Source organism: Rhamphochromis longiceps, linkage group LG2 (assembly GCF_057381845.1).
Source record: "Rhamphochromis longiceps isolate RC_006_pf linkage group LG2, R_longiceps_female_GT1.1, whole genome shotgun sequence".
NCBI lineage: Eukaryota > Metazoa > Chordata > Actinopteri > Cichliformes > Cichlidae > Rhamphochromis > Rhamphochromis longiceps.
This window is the reverse complement of record NC_140558.1, coordinates 36,595,338-36,611,497: the sequence shown is the minus strand read 5'-3', so window position 1 is coordinate 36,611,497 and position 16,160 is coordinate 36,595,338. Positions and strand designations below refer to the sequence as shown.

At 39.9% G+C, this 16,160-nt stretch overlaps 1 protein-coding gene and 1 long non-coding RNA gene across 5 annotated transcripts in view; both read right to left on the bottom strand.

Annotated features, from left to right (window-relative positions):
- mid2 (midline 2) overlaps positions 1-16,160 on the bottom strand; it is a 168,308-nt gene that overhangs the window by 123,898 nt on the left and 28,250 nt on the right. For 2 of the 4 annotated variants that reach the window (XM_085426289.1, XM_085426307.1), the window contains one exon: positions 6,820-6,878. The exons of the other annotated variants lie outside the window; for them this stretch is intronic. The gene's annotated coding sequence lies outside the window, so the exon portion shown is untranslated. The remainder of the gene's footprint in view (positions 1-6,819; positions 6,879-16,160) is intronic. 4 annotated transcript variants of the gene reach the window in all.
- On the bottom strand, positions 3,873-6,433 carry LOC146677792 (uncharacterized). The gene is made up of 2 exons (XR_014907649.1): positions 4,378-6,433; positions 3,873-4,117 (listed from the first exon to the last, which is right to left on the bottom strand). It is a non-coding gene; the product is annotated as an uncharacterized LOC146677792 (long non-coding RNA).

The window sequence follows — 16,160 nt, the reverse complement described above, 5'->3', positions numbered from 1 at the left end:
TCCTTCCCATCTTCTTTTTGCCTGGCTTGCTTTGAAATGCTGATACCATCCTCAACTTTTCCACTTATTCAACCTTTTTCTTTCCTGCTGATTTTCTGATCCATTTTCGTCTTCACACCTCATCATCCAATTCAAGCCAAGATCCCCACACTTCTCCTTTTCCTTTCCCCCCCTACCCTCATCCCTTCTTCGCTCGGTGGACCAGCACAGCTCTTCATTAAAACAGATGTCAGGCATCTGTCAACATCCAGGCCAGTCTTGGCATGATTGATTTTTGGCCCACCTGCGTCTTTCGTAATGACCAACTGTCAGTTGTTTTACTGCCCGCACTGCCTTGCCTTAGTATTGCCTGTCACTGAGGCTAAATCTCTCAGCCCAGACCCACAGGGCATTATCTATTTGTCCTCAGATAAAATTTATGTAGGTACACCAAAGAACCAGCCTCTTTCCTACAATCACATTGTCTTTAAGGATGGTTATATCTGGGACATAAATCGCTTGCATTCTGTCAGTAAACCTAATATACGGCATACTTTAAGTTTCAATTATTTTGAAACAATGAGTTTTTGGACAGAAGCTTATAAATGTTTGGGCTTGCAATGTGTGTTCAGATGCTGAGGCTTCAGACGGTCTAGAGCAGAATGAAATGGCGACACAATAGAGCACTGACAAGACACATTTTCTGTGTGGCAACATATTCTCCTTTTTAACTTTCATGCTTTTAATTTTTTATTTGAAAATTCATTTACCCACTCGAGTTCTTAAGGAGGCAGACAGCTAAATAAATAAATTACATTTTTTAAAAACCACAAACAATTACCCCAATAAACAACCGGTGATAGATTTAGGCAATTCATAACAGCTGTTATTTCTGTCCAGTTGTATTACAGTAGTTGTACACAGCTGAATATCTCTGGACTGCAGAATATGTATAGCGAAGTTGCTGACAAGTGAACTTTAAATAAATAAGAGGGACAAGTTTGAAGATCTAATGTTTTTACGATGTAAATATAGCTTTATAGTTCATCCAGCATGAAAAGTGTGCTTGCTCAAGTACATAGCATGGAGCTGAGCAATAGGCTGATAGCTAAGACTGATGTCAACATTATACGGTGCTGCAGTACAATATAATTAGGTATTATTCCAGAGGAAAACGGCTTAATTTTGCCTTCATAAACTAGTTTTCCTAATTTGAGAACTATTTTCTATACACATTTAAACTCTACTGCATCCTTCGATTCGATGTGAGAAAGAGCAAGATTTCTTATACTGTAGCAAACCCATAAAACAAAGTCCAAACTAATCAATCAGGGCACAAATCTCAACTTGAACAGTAAATTTGATCAAGACATTTAAATTTGACCTTGCGGGAATTTGTTTCGGGCACAAGATGTAACTTCTTGAGTTGAGTTCAGACTTCAGTGTGACTCCAAAACATCAGATGATGAAAAACATGTCAGGAAACCTTATAAAAAAGCTTCATGTCCTGTGGCAGCGTCCAGACTGAGTGAAGATGTATAACAGCAGCTTCAAACTAGAGACAGAGTAAAAGAAGGGGCGCATCACTTCCTCTAGCTGTACTCACCTGGATGTCAAGCTTTTTTGATGATGTACAGAAACAATGTACAGCTTCCACATCTGGAACCCAGGCAAGTCTGAGGATTCTACTCTCTATTTATCGTTTCGTCACCCTTTTCCTCTTCTTCCCTTCCTTTCGTTCCCTTCTTGCTTTCTTAATCTCCTCTCCTTGCCCTCTTTCTTTCCATCTGCCTGGCAGGAGCAACTCAGAGTCCATGGAGAGCAGGGATGCAGCAGAAGGCATCTTTGAAAGAAAGCTCTGGCTACAGACCTTTCATCTAGTGCTATACCTGGCCAAGGCAGGCTGCAGGGTACCTTGGCTGTCAGAAGACATACACTCGATGAGGGAGGGCGGATGAGACAAGAGGAAAGGGAGAGGAATAAATGTAATGGAAGAGAAACAGGCAAGCAAAGTCTAAAAAGAAAAAAAAATGTAGTTTTAATAATATATTTATGATTTTGTCAAGCCCGCAAACATGAGAACGAAATAAGGATGAGTGAGGAATAGACATCAGAGGAAAAATGGGGAGAGCAGACAAGAGGGACTCAAAAGTAGAGCAGAATGATGAGAGACTGGACTCCTGCGGTTCAAACATCTCACCCAAATTTCGTTCTTTCACCTGAAAGTCAAAACCACTGAAAGTGCTTTTATTTGACTTTTGAATATTACTGTAATCACAGGCTCTTATTTCACTAAAAATATCAAAATGTAATAAATAAAATCGAATAACCTTATGAGATGTGTTAATTGGGGTTATTAATGCAGTAGCAGTTGGATCAGTTTTTAAATGTTAGGTATATGGTGCTGTGTAAAAATCTACATAATAACCAGCCAACCAAAGAAATAGTGTGCTAGGTGGATGGAGAGACGACAAAGGAGGAAACAGGCAGCTATTAAATGCTCCAGGGAGACTAGCCAGGTACTCCCAGTTGAACTGATTAACTCCGCCTACCAGGAAGCTACAAGGCAACACAGAGGGACAAACTGGGGGAAACATACTGCAGACCCAGCCAGGGCAGAGCGCCGTCACAGTGAGTTAAAGGTTGAAAGTTGATAGAGGTGTAAACACTATGTCAGAGTAAGGGACTGCACTGAAATGACTGCTGTTCATTCAGAACCTAGACTCTGTGCTGAACAGACCATCACACATTTGGCACTGTTATGGTCTACATTATTTCAGCCTGCCACTGCTTGGCCTCTTGCATCTGCTGCAGAGTATGTCTCCTTGACAGGCAAAGACTGAGTGCTTAGAGAGTGTGTTACCACGACAGGAGGCAAGTGGGGAGAAGGGTAGTTAATGTGTGTGTGCTTTTGAGAGCTTATGTGTGTAAAATTCTTCTAAAAACAGGCTGCATGTTTCTTTTGGTAAGGCACATAATAACTCAAAAGCCTTCCTTTGACAGCAACTGTCTATAGCCGTGAAAGACCGTGAGTTTGACAAATGGATTCTCTTATAGCCGTCTACCTGGTTCTGCATGGGGAAATCAGACAAGAATGCTGCAAGGCAGCACTGTCCTTAGTCCTAAATGCCATGTCTGGGAACACAGACGAGGATCATTACTGAGCTGGACCATGTAGTTAAAGCTGACAAAATGTCGTTTACCTCAGACATAGCCAGCCCTCTCAATTGTCTGTATCAAAGAGGAGAAAATGGAAATGTGTCTTTTAAGTCAGAAGGTATTTAAAGTGTAATCTGTTCTTGAGAGGTCATCATTAAACAAACAGTGTTTGCCGACAGAAAAAAGTCTGGCTTTCCATACTTTTTATCTCTCTGTTCCTCCTCCCCTTTGTATCAAAGACAACCTTGGACAGGATCATATTAAATGCTTCACATCAAACGACAGGGTAACCATGGAAGCCAATCTGTTTCATAAGTAAAAAAAAAATCCTTACAGAAGCAGATTTTTTGTGTTTGCACCACTCTGTGAAGCCTTACAAGCCTAAGGACAGCAATAAATAAACATTTTAAGTGAAAATTTGTGCTCAACCACCAATGTTCTATAATCTTTCCAACTGATGGAGAAAAAGGGTCTATATCAAAATACCTGTGATTCCTGAGATGTAAAGCTTTTGTTTGCAATGGAAATACAGAGATTTTCTGAAAATACAAATCTTTTGACATATTCTTTTACACAAAGCAGCTCTTCTTTTTTTTTTACAATGAATTATTAAAGAAAAGCCTGTAAAATGAAACTGAAAAATTCATTAAAGACAAATCTTGCTACTGGTGCAAAAAACCTCTCATATCCCTCCCTTTAAAACTATTCTTCAACACCAGCGTGGGAGAACTGCATTTCCTTTTTTTTTTTTTTTTTTTTTTTTTAAATGACATCAGAAACAGCAGTATGCGACATTATGTGATGGCAGAGCTTCAGTTCATCCTTTGTCATTTTTTTTTTTTTTTTTTTTTAATAAATAGGACAGGGGGAATGAATGAGAGAAAGAGGGGGAGAGAAAGAAAGAAAACCAAAGGGGAGAAGAGACGGTGAGAAGGGGGGGGAAGAGAGAGAGAAAAAAAAAAAAGAACTCCTGGGTCACCTGTATGGAGAAAAAAAAAAAAAAAACAAACAAAAAAAAAAAAAAAAAAACCAAACAGAGGAGACAGCAAACAACAAAGAGCAACATAATAATAGAGAAAACAAAGCACCATCACAATAAACTAGCTAGTCATAGATATCAATATTTACTAAATAATAAACGATATTGTGCAGCACGCAAGATAGACAGCGCACAGTGTGCTTTGAGGCAGCAGCCAAGAAAGCTTTAGTCCGCGTCTGTGAATACCCATGTGTGCATACCTGTGTGGATCAGCATGCTTGCATTCCAAAGGTTTCTCCATGTAATGATCTGCTAGGGAGTGTGGGGGGGCCACAGCCCCGTCCTCCAGGGTGTGAAGCGGGTATGGAGGAGATCAAAACTCCAGACATCCAGAGGCCCCCAGAACACAAGAGACCATGGAAGACCAACAGAGGGGCAGCCGCGCCACTGTTCCAGTAAGAGCTGAGGAGAGTCCCAGATGAGGGCTCGCCCAGCAGCCGCGGAGCAGAAGTCAGGGGGAGTTGCAGTGACGCGCCCGTGAGCTCCGCCGGCCCCCAGCTGTGCCTGAGTGACCGAGCCCCAGGCCGAGAGGCCGGGGGCACCCCACCTCCAAAGGGGCCCGAGCGAGCCCCAGGCCCCAGGCCCCGACAAGCGGCCGCCAAGGAGTGAGCCGGTGTGTACCCGGACGCCCACCCCCAGACACAAAGAACCACCAACACACCAACACCTGAGGGAGTCCGCCACCGGCAGGGGAAGTGGTGGTGGGTGGAGATAGGCCTCCAAACCTTGGAGGGCCTGAGGTGTCCCCAGAGAGGTGGCGTCTGATACCCAACCTGACATATAGACACAGACATACAGGCACACACAGACACAAACATCCATTCCCACCCTCATGCTCTCATATGCACTCACTCCACACTCAACCAACGTGGAGACAGACATAAAGAGACGCTGTACACACAATCACACTCCCCAAGCGTACTCTACAAACCGGGTCTAGGTACCCTTGCCCCTGGAGGGGGGAATTGCACCCAGACCCAGGTGGTGTTACCCTTTTCCCTGCGGTGGGGAGAGGCAGACCACCCCGACTCCGCAGCAGCAGGGAGGCCCCACACCCCAGACCGCAGTCGGACGGCCAACTCCTCCTACTAGCCCTCCCGCTCCAGCAGGCCGCAGAGAATGGGGGTGGGAGAAGACTCCAAACCTCCCTCCACCCGCTCATTGTAGTGTTGATGCATATGTGTTCTAAGGTGCAATTAAAACCCAGGAGGGCATGGAGCTACCTGCCAAGGAGCAGCAGGTAAGCGCATAGTCCCTCCTGCTAGCCCTCAATGACTAAGTGTATTTAAAATTGAGAGGTGGGCAACGACGTCAGGGGTGAGGTATACACCCTGATGGTGATTTGGACTCCGTGATTGTGCCCACCCCCAAGATCCTATATGTATGTGTAATGAGAGTGTGAATAATGTGAATGTCTAAGTTGTGGGATAAAATTGAGGCAGAGGCAGCCAGAAGGGGACGGGGGGGGGGGGGGGGTAGCCTCCTCTGCACCCTGGTGACATACCCCCACTCCAAGGCCCTGCATGTGTGGGTGGTTGTGGAGGAGCGGGAAGAGGGAGGCAGCTGGAGATGGGGAGGGAAGGAAGGGAGGGGCAGGTAACCCCTCCCTGGGGCCAGCTCCCCCGCTGACCCCAGTAGGCACTCCCACCCTCCGCGACCCGCCAGGGAAGGGGGGCCCAGGCCCATCAGACCGGGGCCCAGTGCAGTAGCGCCCCCCGGCTCCACAGAGCCCTGGACAGTCCACCCAACCCCACCACAGAGAAAACTGCACCCACCCCACCATCCACACATCTTCCAGACTACATAAGACGGTAAACGCCCAGGCTGAGATCTTCCTCCACTGAGAACTGCATTTCCACTTAAACTGTGTATAATGAAATTAAGATGCTTCACCATTCCAAACACTAGAGAATTTTATAAATGCAGTATTAATCCACCGGGGGAAGTTATGTGCTGTTAGCTGCTTTTGTCATGAGAATATGCGCTAGGGAAACCCAGTCGACCGGTTTTAAATTACTTGAGTCTGAGGAGGGAATCTAACAAGGCCCCAGACTTCAGCTCCAGTCCAACAAGTGCATTATGTTTTCACTTGGTGGGGGGGCTGAGATGGCTGCCAGGCTGCCAGGCTCTCGGGCAGGGTGGCAGCTTAACAAGGAAAACCATTTAAGACATGAATGAACACATCCTCTGAAAACACATGTCAGCTTTAGCCAGTATTTTGAGTCAGCATGGCTTCTCTATTGTGTGTTTGATTCTTAATAATGACCTCGGTGTCACTTCTCTCTCTTTTAAATCCTCTACCTGAGCAAACCTAGAAGGAGAGAACAGGCGCTCAACAGCTGAAAAGAATGTCTAATGCTGTTATGAAAACATAACACAGCACTCACTTCTTATAGGTCAAAGTGAAGTTGAGGTAACGGTTCTTCGACAGAAAAGACAGAAAGGTAAGAATAAAGGCAAGGGCTTTAATAAACAGATAATTGCCTACGGATTCCTAGCACTTGGCTAGAATGACAGAGAGCTGCTGACAGAGATGTGGGTTCGGGTTGGCGAGTGAGAATCACGAGAAAAGATCTTGGATAGTGGAGTTAAAAATAGAGCATGAAGTGGAGGAGGGAGAGGAAGCGGGGAGGGGGACGTACCTGTGGGCTTGGAGGCAGCCTAGTTAGCAATGAGCAGCACCACTGTGGACGTTGATGGGCTTGAGGAGACAAAGAGCAGGGGGGGGGGGGGGGGGGACAAGTGTGGGGTTGTGAAAGATGGGGAGAAATGGAAAAGGAGAGGAAAGGATGAGCATAAAATAAGGGGAATATTAGGCAACAGACAATGAGCAGGATACAGAAAGGAATAGGGAGGTTGGGGAAGGTAACGAGAAAACAAGTCAGATTAGCATGAAACCCCTTTTCTGAGTCAGAAACAGACAATAATTTCACAGTAGGCTGCGGATAGAAGCAGGATTGGCAATAGTCTGCAACTGATGCACACACACAAGCACAAATTGCAGATGATAGTGCTGGAGATTCCATAATGAATTCTTCCAGCAGCTACACATTTATATAGACAATACAGCCTTATTGATTAATGCATTATTTCATGGCATGTTGCCTACTATCTAAGAAACAGTCACTCCTAAATAAGGTAGCCCTCCAAGTTTTTGGCTTTGTGCTTATTCCGTTTAAGATAGATGAACGGGCCTGTAAAGTCATTTTCACAGACGGTTGTTGCTTCTCTGTCGCCACTTTCCTTCAAACATTCAGACAACACCACAAGTGTTCATGTTTCTCTAACACCAGATCTTATTTAAGTTTTTGTGTCTGCCTAGCAGTCTGTGTTGCTTAGGCCTCGCCACACTCAGTCATTAGTAGACAGTTCATTTAAACGATTGCACATGGTGACTGTAATCTGGATTCAAGATGATAACACTTCATCTAGACAAACAATTGAGCCATCGGGTTCTTTACAAATTAGACGCGCGTTAAATCAAGTGCTACAAGTTTTTAAAAAGGACCTCACGTTTTATTAAAAAATTGAATACTCATCGTGCACATGCTGAAATTATTAACAGACCTGAAGAGATTTGCTCAAAGCTTCTGGTAAGCCACCTGTCATAATTTCAGATTTCATATAAATAAATAACAACAATTCAACAGAGATGTGGCTTTAGAGAAGCTAGACAAATATTGACACCAGGAGGTAGTGAAAGAAAAAAAAAGGCAACAGTCTCATCATGGGCAATTGATGTATTGCATTGTTTACTTCAGGGCTAGCCAGGTGCAGCGTTACGTTTTTGTCAGGGAGATCTAATCTGAGAAAACAGAACACATGGCCCATCATTTGGTTCCTAATAAGCTATTGTTCCCATTGTTCAGGAGGGATTCCAGTGAGTCATATATGAGCGACAGAAAGGGGACTTGGCAGGAGAAACTGTGCTGAGCAGCTGTATTGAAAACATCTTGGGATTTCAAAGCCTAGAATGTGGATTCTGAACTGATAGTGATGCTCATTTTCCCCCCCTCATATCTCAGTCACTTAAACACATTTATACAGTGAGTAAAATATTAAAAAAAAACCCTGCCTTATCTCAATGACAAGAACATAATGAGATTCAGAGTAACTATTCTAAAAACCTGGATACACGTGTATCCACTTACTTGTCGATTAGATTTATTTGCTGCAGCCTGAATAATGAATTATGGTTATAAATCACTCTGAAAGCATTCATTAGTTCTCAATACAGCTTATTATTGAGCATAACAAATTAACATGAGGTACGCTAACAAAACCACAGTTAATTATGGACAGTGTGACAATATCTCCTCCCAGTGTTGCCTACCACCACCACTTCCTTTTGATGTGCATCAATCTGCAATGATTTACCTTATTGTTTACCTTAGAAGAAACAATAAGCACCGAACAGGCCTGCTAATTGCCTTCAAAGTGATACTACGAGCTTTCATCTCCTTTCAATTCCGTATGAGTCATCATTAGTTGCATAATTAAAAAAAAAAAAAAAAAAAAAAGGGCAACATTTTTTGTGAGTATTTGTTTTAACATGTACAGAGAGATACGCATCGAAGCCAAGCCAATTTAAATATTGTGGGAATGAGTAAATAGTGGAAACACTGAAATCCCTTACAAACCTTACACTGTTGAGCAAATGTGAAAAACAACATTTGCGTTGCAATAGCTGAAGACAGTCGACATTTATTTTGTAAAGAGTCAAATTGCGCACACTTCCCTGGATGTTTATGCTATTTGGAGTTCATTAACATGAACATTATTCTGTTAAAATATAATAATTAGCACTCACTTTCACACTCGTAAATGCAAGCTTAGAGTCTATATGTGCAAAAATTAACCATCTGCTACAGCTACTTAACTGTGGCTGAGAATCGCCTACATTTACATGGATGAGAAGGATTTATTATTTTAACAGCTTCAGTGCACAGTAGCTGTTGCACAATAAATAAATAAATGTGGTAGCACTGGAGTTTTCCTCTGGCCAAATAATACCCACTTACAATGAATGACAGTAGTGCATAAGTAGCACAATATTCAAATCTTGTGCAGCCTTAGGTGGTGTAGAAACTAAGTGCAACAGATGTAATTAAGACATAAAAACAATGGAAGAAATTGACACTGATGTATAATTTTCATTCAACATGCCTTCTCAGCTAACGCAAAACTTTAATGGGATGTTTTTGTGACTGCAAAAAAGGTTTATGAAAAACCCTTTCTGCTGTACGATTTATATGCTAATTTATATCATTGGCAAGCAAATCCTGGAATATACAACTGATTGATAATATCCAGTTATCCTTACATTTTCTCTATGCATCCAAAGTTTTGGGTTGCAATAGCAGCTGACTAGGACACTTAGTCTTTTACTCATCATGGGCATGAATGCCACTGTAATTTTGGGGGTTTGGATTATTTAATTGTACTGCTCTTTTCCCAGGCTGAAATGATTGTATATATATCCTCAATAATTTTAAAAATTAAGAATTTGGGGCACAAGTTTGAAGTTATTTTGGATTTTCCCCAATCCATACACAGTAAAAAGTCTACATAGACCATTATTAAAATTTGGTTAAATGACCTTGACCAGACTCTTTTGGTTTCAATCACCAACCTTTTGGCATCTTGGCTTAATATTTTATCACTCTTCTTGACAGACATTTTATATTTTGTTTACATTAATTGGACTGTCTTTTAAGCACTTGATGCAAATTTTCAGTAAGGTTAAAGTTGAGGCTTTGGGAAAGCTGAATATTAGTCTGCTTAATTCATTCCAAAACCAGTTTTAATGTGTGTTTGGGATCATTGTTGTGTTGGAACACCAACTGTATCCAAGTTTCAGACCAACTTAAGCAAAACTGCTCCATTGCATGACCCTACCACCATACTGGTCAGTTGGTACAGTGCTCATAGGTTTGAAAGCCTCTTTGTCTTATTTAAACATTTCTCTTTTCTCCAGGAGGCATTTGGCTCATCCATGTGAGCAGCTGAAAATTTCAGTTGAGCTTGAAGGTTTATTTTGGAGCAGGTGCTTCCTGGCCCCCTCTCCGTCCATGCCAAAGCAAAACTGGCTTCACTTCCAGTCTCCAGGTTCCTGGGATGTTCCTGAACATCCTAAGCAACATCCTTCCTCACATTTGAAAGTCTTCTTCCGAAAGACTCAAACTGTCATCCCACTTTTGTGGGGGTGTATTTATAATACCTGTATCTATATTTTTGACCCTGTGTGGATTAGAGAAAATCCTAAATAAATTCAAATTTGTGCACTCAATTCTTGTCATTAAAAATGCATGCTTTACAATTAGTAAAGTTAAAACAACCAAGCCCAAAATTACATTCATGCTCATGAAATGTAAACTTTTGACCACAACGGTGATCAACTCCTCCATTGTGCTCTGTGTGTAGTTGGAGTCTCCTTTGAGGTTCAGGTGCCAGGAAACCTTCTAAAAGTCCACTAGAAAGCATCCTTCTATATTCAAAAGGAAGCTCAACAGATCTACTTGAAGATGAAGCAGTGACGCCCCCACTTTAACGTTTTTAACTTTACTTCTATCTCAAAAACAAAGTTCAAAAACTACATGTGGAAACGATTTTGGGAGTTTGGTACCATGCAATCCAACCAAATCTCCCACAAAATACCCCTAAAGGGTCACAGTTAGGGCTGGGCCATATCATACCGTTCACGGTAATACCGGTATAATGTTGGGCAATGATAAGAAAATGAAATAACGCGATAAAGTTTTTGCACTAATAAAGTTGTGGAGTTGTAAAGTATTTTGTCTAGTGTCAATTATATCGTCGGTTATATCATTATCGCAAATTTTCAAATGTATATTGTGATAAATATTTTTGGTCATATTGCCCTGCTCTAGTCACAGTTGTGAATATTATCCAAGTCCCCAAACCAGATTAATTAATGTTATATACCCCAAAATGTAAAACATGAATGCATAATTTAATCTTTAAAATAATTTTATAAAGTAGAATTTTCCATGCGTTGAGTGTGAGTACAACATTTGGCTCCTCTGAACAGAAAAATGTATGGCAATGAAAACAAGATGTTGGCACATACATTTTTAGGGCTAACTTGGAAAATAAAGCTCATCATCAACACCATAGCAACATAACAATATATTGTAGTTTCCTCATTCGCTCACCTCTTTTTCCTCTTGCTTTTCTCTTCCACATTCACTTGAATTTTAACTTGCTGTAAAGTAAAAATCCCAAAAAACAAACTGCATCAGCCGACCATTCTCTTGCTTTGGGAGTCAGAAAAGGAAGATGGTCAAAAATCAAAAACCCACAGAATAAAACCACCCTATGAATGAAAATTGAATTCTGTCCATCTCTTTCAAGTACTAAATATGCTCTGGCAAGAGCCACAGTTATTACGCTTTGATGAGACTACTATGTTAGAACTGAGACATCACAACTCAGCTTGCTGATTTCGTCAATGTCCCTGCTGAGAAAACCTAATAGAAAAAACTGGATGATTGAAAATAATTAGGACCATACCATGATACATTAAAAAAAAATAGTTTAAAAGCTCAGATGTAATATGAATGCAACACGATACTATAATTGAACCAAATAAAATAGTATGTCTTCATTCAGTTCATTTCAAAGCTGGTTTTATTTGACACTATCCAAAAAGCATCGAAATACAATTCTGTGAAGTAAAAACAAAAGAACAATAACTAGCTTATACATCGATATGTTATACATTTATATTGATTTTATTTATTTAAATTCATATACACACACACACACACACACACACATATATATACATACACACACACACACACACACACATACACACACACACACACACACACACACACACACACACACACACACACACACACACATATATACACACACACACACACACGTGTATATATATATATATATATATATATATATATACACACACACACACACACACACACACACACACACACACACACACACACACACACACTAGTAAATAGCAGTAGTAATTATTTTCTCAGTATTCTCAGTAATTGTTAATATCAAAGAAATATCAATTTTTGACGCAGACTTGCAGCAATGCAACTGAGATTAGAGACATCAAAGTGTGCAGATACCAGAAAACTACATTTAAAAAAAAAAGAAAGAAAAAAAAAAAAAAAAAAAGAGGTCAGCATACGGCAGATTCTTGTCAACTGAAACTATTTTTACCCCTCTAGCTCAAACTATGGTGTCTATAACAAGCAAGGTTTATTCAGCCAAGAGATCATAAACTATAAATTTAGATCATAACTCAAAATGGCTCTGACCAGCGGGCCAGTGTCTTTTAATAGTGTTTGTGTAAATAAAATAAATAAATAAATGAATGAATAAATAAATAAATAAAAAATACTGGGAATATAAAAGCACGTTTATGCATGTTATCTTCTGTTAAAGCCCTGACTTCAGGAGGAAGAGGATGACATTTTATAAAAATCCTGATTGAGTTTTCTCTTTTCTACTCGTATTCACTGCTTTGGTAAAGGGGACCCCTGCTCAGATGATCAGTTAATTCTAAGTTCATAAGACTGCATCAATTTGTTGGAAGACGTAATTAATTATACATTAAACAATGGCAATTTGTGAGTACAGTATTTTTTTCTATTAAACAATCTTGAAACACGACTGACTGTACCTTTAAGCATATATAGTATAACTATAATCACTATATAACCAGTGTTTTATATTGATTTGTAGCTCTAACTGGTGGATATTTAGTACTTTTTATCTATTTTTGAGTTCCTCCATTCCCTTCTCTCTTTTCACCAAACCCACTATTACCCACAGGTGCTCACAGAAGTTACCCAGTACAAATATAGTTCTTTATAGCAGCAGTAAAAATGCAACAAAACCACCTTGACATTAGCTGTCCTTTTCTTTCTTTAACTTCATTCATCTGGCTGAAGATGAACACTTTCTGGTTGCAAGCCCACTTAACACTTGACAAATACCATTAAATATTCTGCTGTCACACCATCTATCTTGATCAAATTAAAATGGCTCCCCTTTCTAGGCCATCACAATCAGCTATTAATATGCCAAACGAGACTATCACACAGCGATAAATGTCAGTGGTGTAATGTACACAGGCTAATGAGTTTTGAACACCGCTGACACAGTTGGGCTCAAATAAAACAGAAAGGACAAGAGTGATGACTAGTTCACTTTATTCAATTATCCTGCCTGAGCAAAGGGTATTGCCAATGTTAGTGGGGGGCATCTTGAATTTTTCAAATAAAGATGGTAAATTAACTGCCAAAGCACTGACAGGAAAGTCCAAAAAGAAGCGACAGTGTCCATATTGCTGAAGAGAGCATCTGGATTATTTGACAAACCTGAAATGTGGTGAAAATGGTGTTACACAAATCTCAAGACATCAATATGATGCATTTATATCTTGGGTGACTTCCATTTTATTGTAATTTGGATTGTTGCTTTACACTTTTATAGTACACTCTGCATGCTATTTGTTTAGCAGTTACATTTTGTTAGAATGCTTTGCCTCAAATCAAACATGGCAAGTTCTCTTTCTTTAAACAATCATTTCCAAAGTAAATGTAGTCAGACTCGAGTAATTTTGATGATGCTTAATGATGATTAATAACACGCTAATAGGTCAGATTTAACTGTACCAAAAAGGACTGAAACGCAGAATTTTAGCAAAAATGTAATAAAGTTGAGAAGTTTGAAGCTCTATTTTTCAGATGGTTACTCGGTTGTTTTGTTTTGATATCTCTACAAACCTGAGCCCTAAATAAATTCAACACAGCTTTTGAAGAAACCAACGTTGAATTACTCTGTTATGTTTTCTAATGTAATGTTTCGTTTTAAATCTTGTCTATATAGACCTTTTTCTGATTTCTGAATTATTACTTAATGAAGAAAAGTGAAATATTTTTTTATGAAGTGACCATGATCTAAAGTATGTAACAAATGTAAAACATCAGATCCCGGAAAGACCCAATCAGCCAATTAAAATGTCATATTTGGATTCAACACATGAAATCCATAAAAAATAAGACATTTTATCTCTCAAGGAGACCATCAAAAGGTTGATGGTCCTTTTTTTCCTCATAAATAAAAAAAAATGTCAACCAGTGACGAGTCCACAGCATTTAACATTCATCTTTTTCCGACAGTAACTGCTTGTAGATCACTTATTTTGTCCATGTGAACCTATTTATGCACTCAAAATAGGAATTTTAAATACTGAAGTAAACATTTTAAGACTCAGTAATTAGCACAGAAATGGTTCTGGAAGAAGTATATTTTTATAATAAAGTGCATTGGCTTCTACACCACAACACATTAGCCCTTTCATGAAAGAAACACTGACACATTTCCTAGTATCTTCATTCACAGCAGGATGCAAACTGTCAGCATTTCCCAGCACGAGGCCAGCAGTAACGCTCCTTTGTAAAAACCACGCTAAATATAAGAGTATTTCAAGATTTTGTAATTTGCATTACATTTAAGAGTAATGACCATCAACTTAGGTGTATGGAAAAATATGCTTTATTCAAAGTTTCCTGCATTGCCTTCAGTAACTTTTCCTATTCTCAAATTACAAACAGACTTTTTGGAAACTACATTTATACTTACAGACATTATCTGAAATTGTTTTGTATTGTTCAGCAGGTTGGACAAGATGAATACCGGGTATGCCTCAGTTTAATCACTGACATCCAGAAAGAAGAAAGCTGTAATAAATGTAAGAATGTTAGAAATTCGGTAAAATTAGATAGCTGGCTATCCGTTTATATTAAAGGATGACCTTCAGACACTAGATTACAAAGCTTTTCCTTTCAACATAAGAGATGTTTATGGTGATGCATAGCAAAAATTTTTAAGTATCTGGACATACAAGACAAGAAGTACTCTCTTAAAGTGGGAATAAAATCCATTGCTGATGGTCAGCAGCTCATCTTTTGCACTTCTGAACAGGTGGCACAGCATTTGTGAGTGAGCAGCAATCACATATGGCACCCTCAATTTGACATTTGTATTAAATTACATTACAGGTTTAGCATTGTAAAAGAGGCACTCATCCATTTAATAAACTTGGACTGCGGTGTGCACTTATGGCTCATAAAAATCTCATTTATAATGGGCTGCCATCTATGGCTGGGCCTCAGTCCCTCTGTAGAATGCACAATAAGACTGAACCTCTAACCTTAATGACTTTTTTCCTCAGTAGGTTGCACTTTTAATTATCAGCTTCAAGGCTCTCTGTACGATCTGTACTCAAAGGGCAGGACTTGCCTGACGATGATCCAACTTTGCAGACTTAGCCTTAAGTTACTGAGACAGTCCAAACCTGTTAGCACTGCCAAATTCATCAGCAGCAGCGGAATAGCCTATGACAGTGTCGCCTTTAACCTGACTGCATCACACAACAGCGTTGCTGAGCTGGTTTTTATTTGATCAGGAGCAATACCCCGACAGCATCAACAAACAGGAATATATCAAATACTGTAAAATTACTATTTTGATCTAAATCATGAAAAACTATAGCAACTTAAGTCTTGCATCTTTAATACTAATGTGAAAAATCCTTTGCTGTACTTGTTATTCTGTCTTAGAGCAGGATGACCTTGACAAGTTAGTTGGGAAAGAAGCTTTAATGCTAGACTGGCTGTAAAAATCAGGAATTACTCCAGCCTGTCAAACAAAGTGTCATCAACACATTCTCATCCACGGATAGATATCACTTTCTCTTGTTCTGTCAGATGCTGCTGGAATCACAGAGATACCCACAATGTGTCCTTTGACACTGGTACCTTGATCCAACAGGTATGGTAATATTAGAAGGAAGAGATAACTGTCCTCTTTTAATAACTAAACATTTCTGCGTTAGGAGGTATGAGAGAGGTTTTTGACACAGCGGTTTGTGCATCGTCGTTACTCTTGCTTTAACTGGTTACTTTGTTGG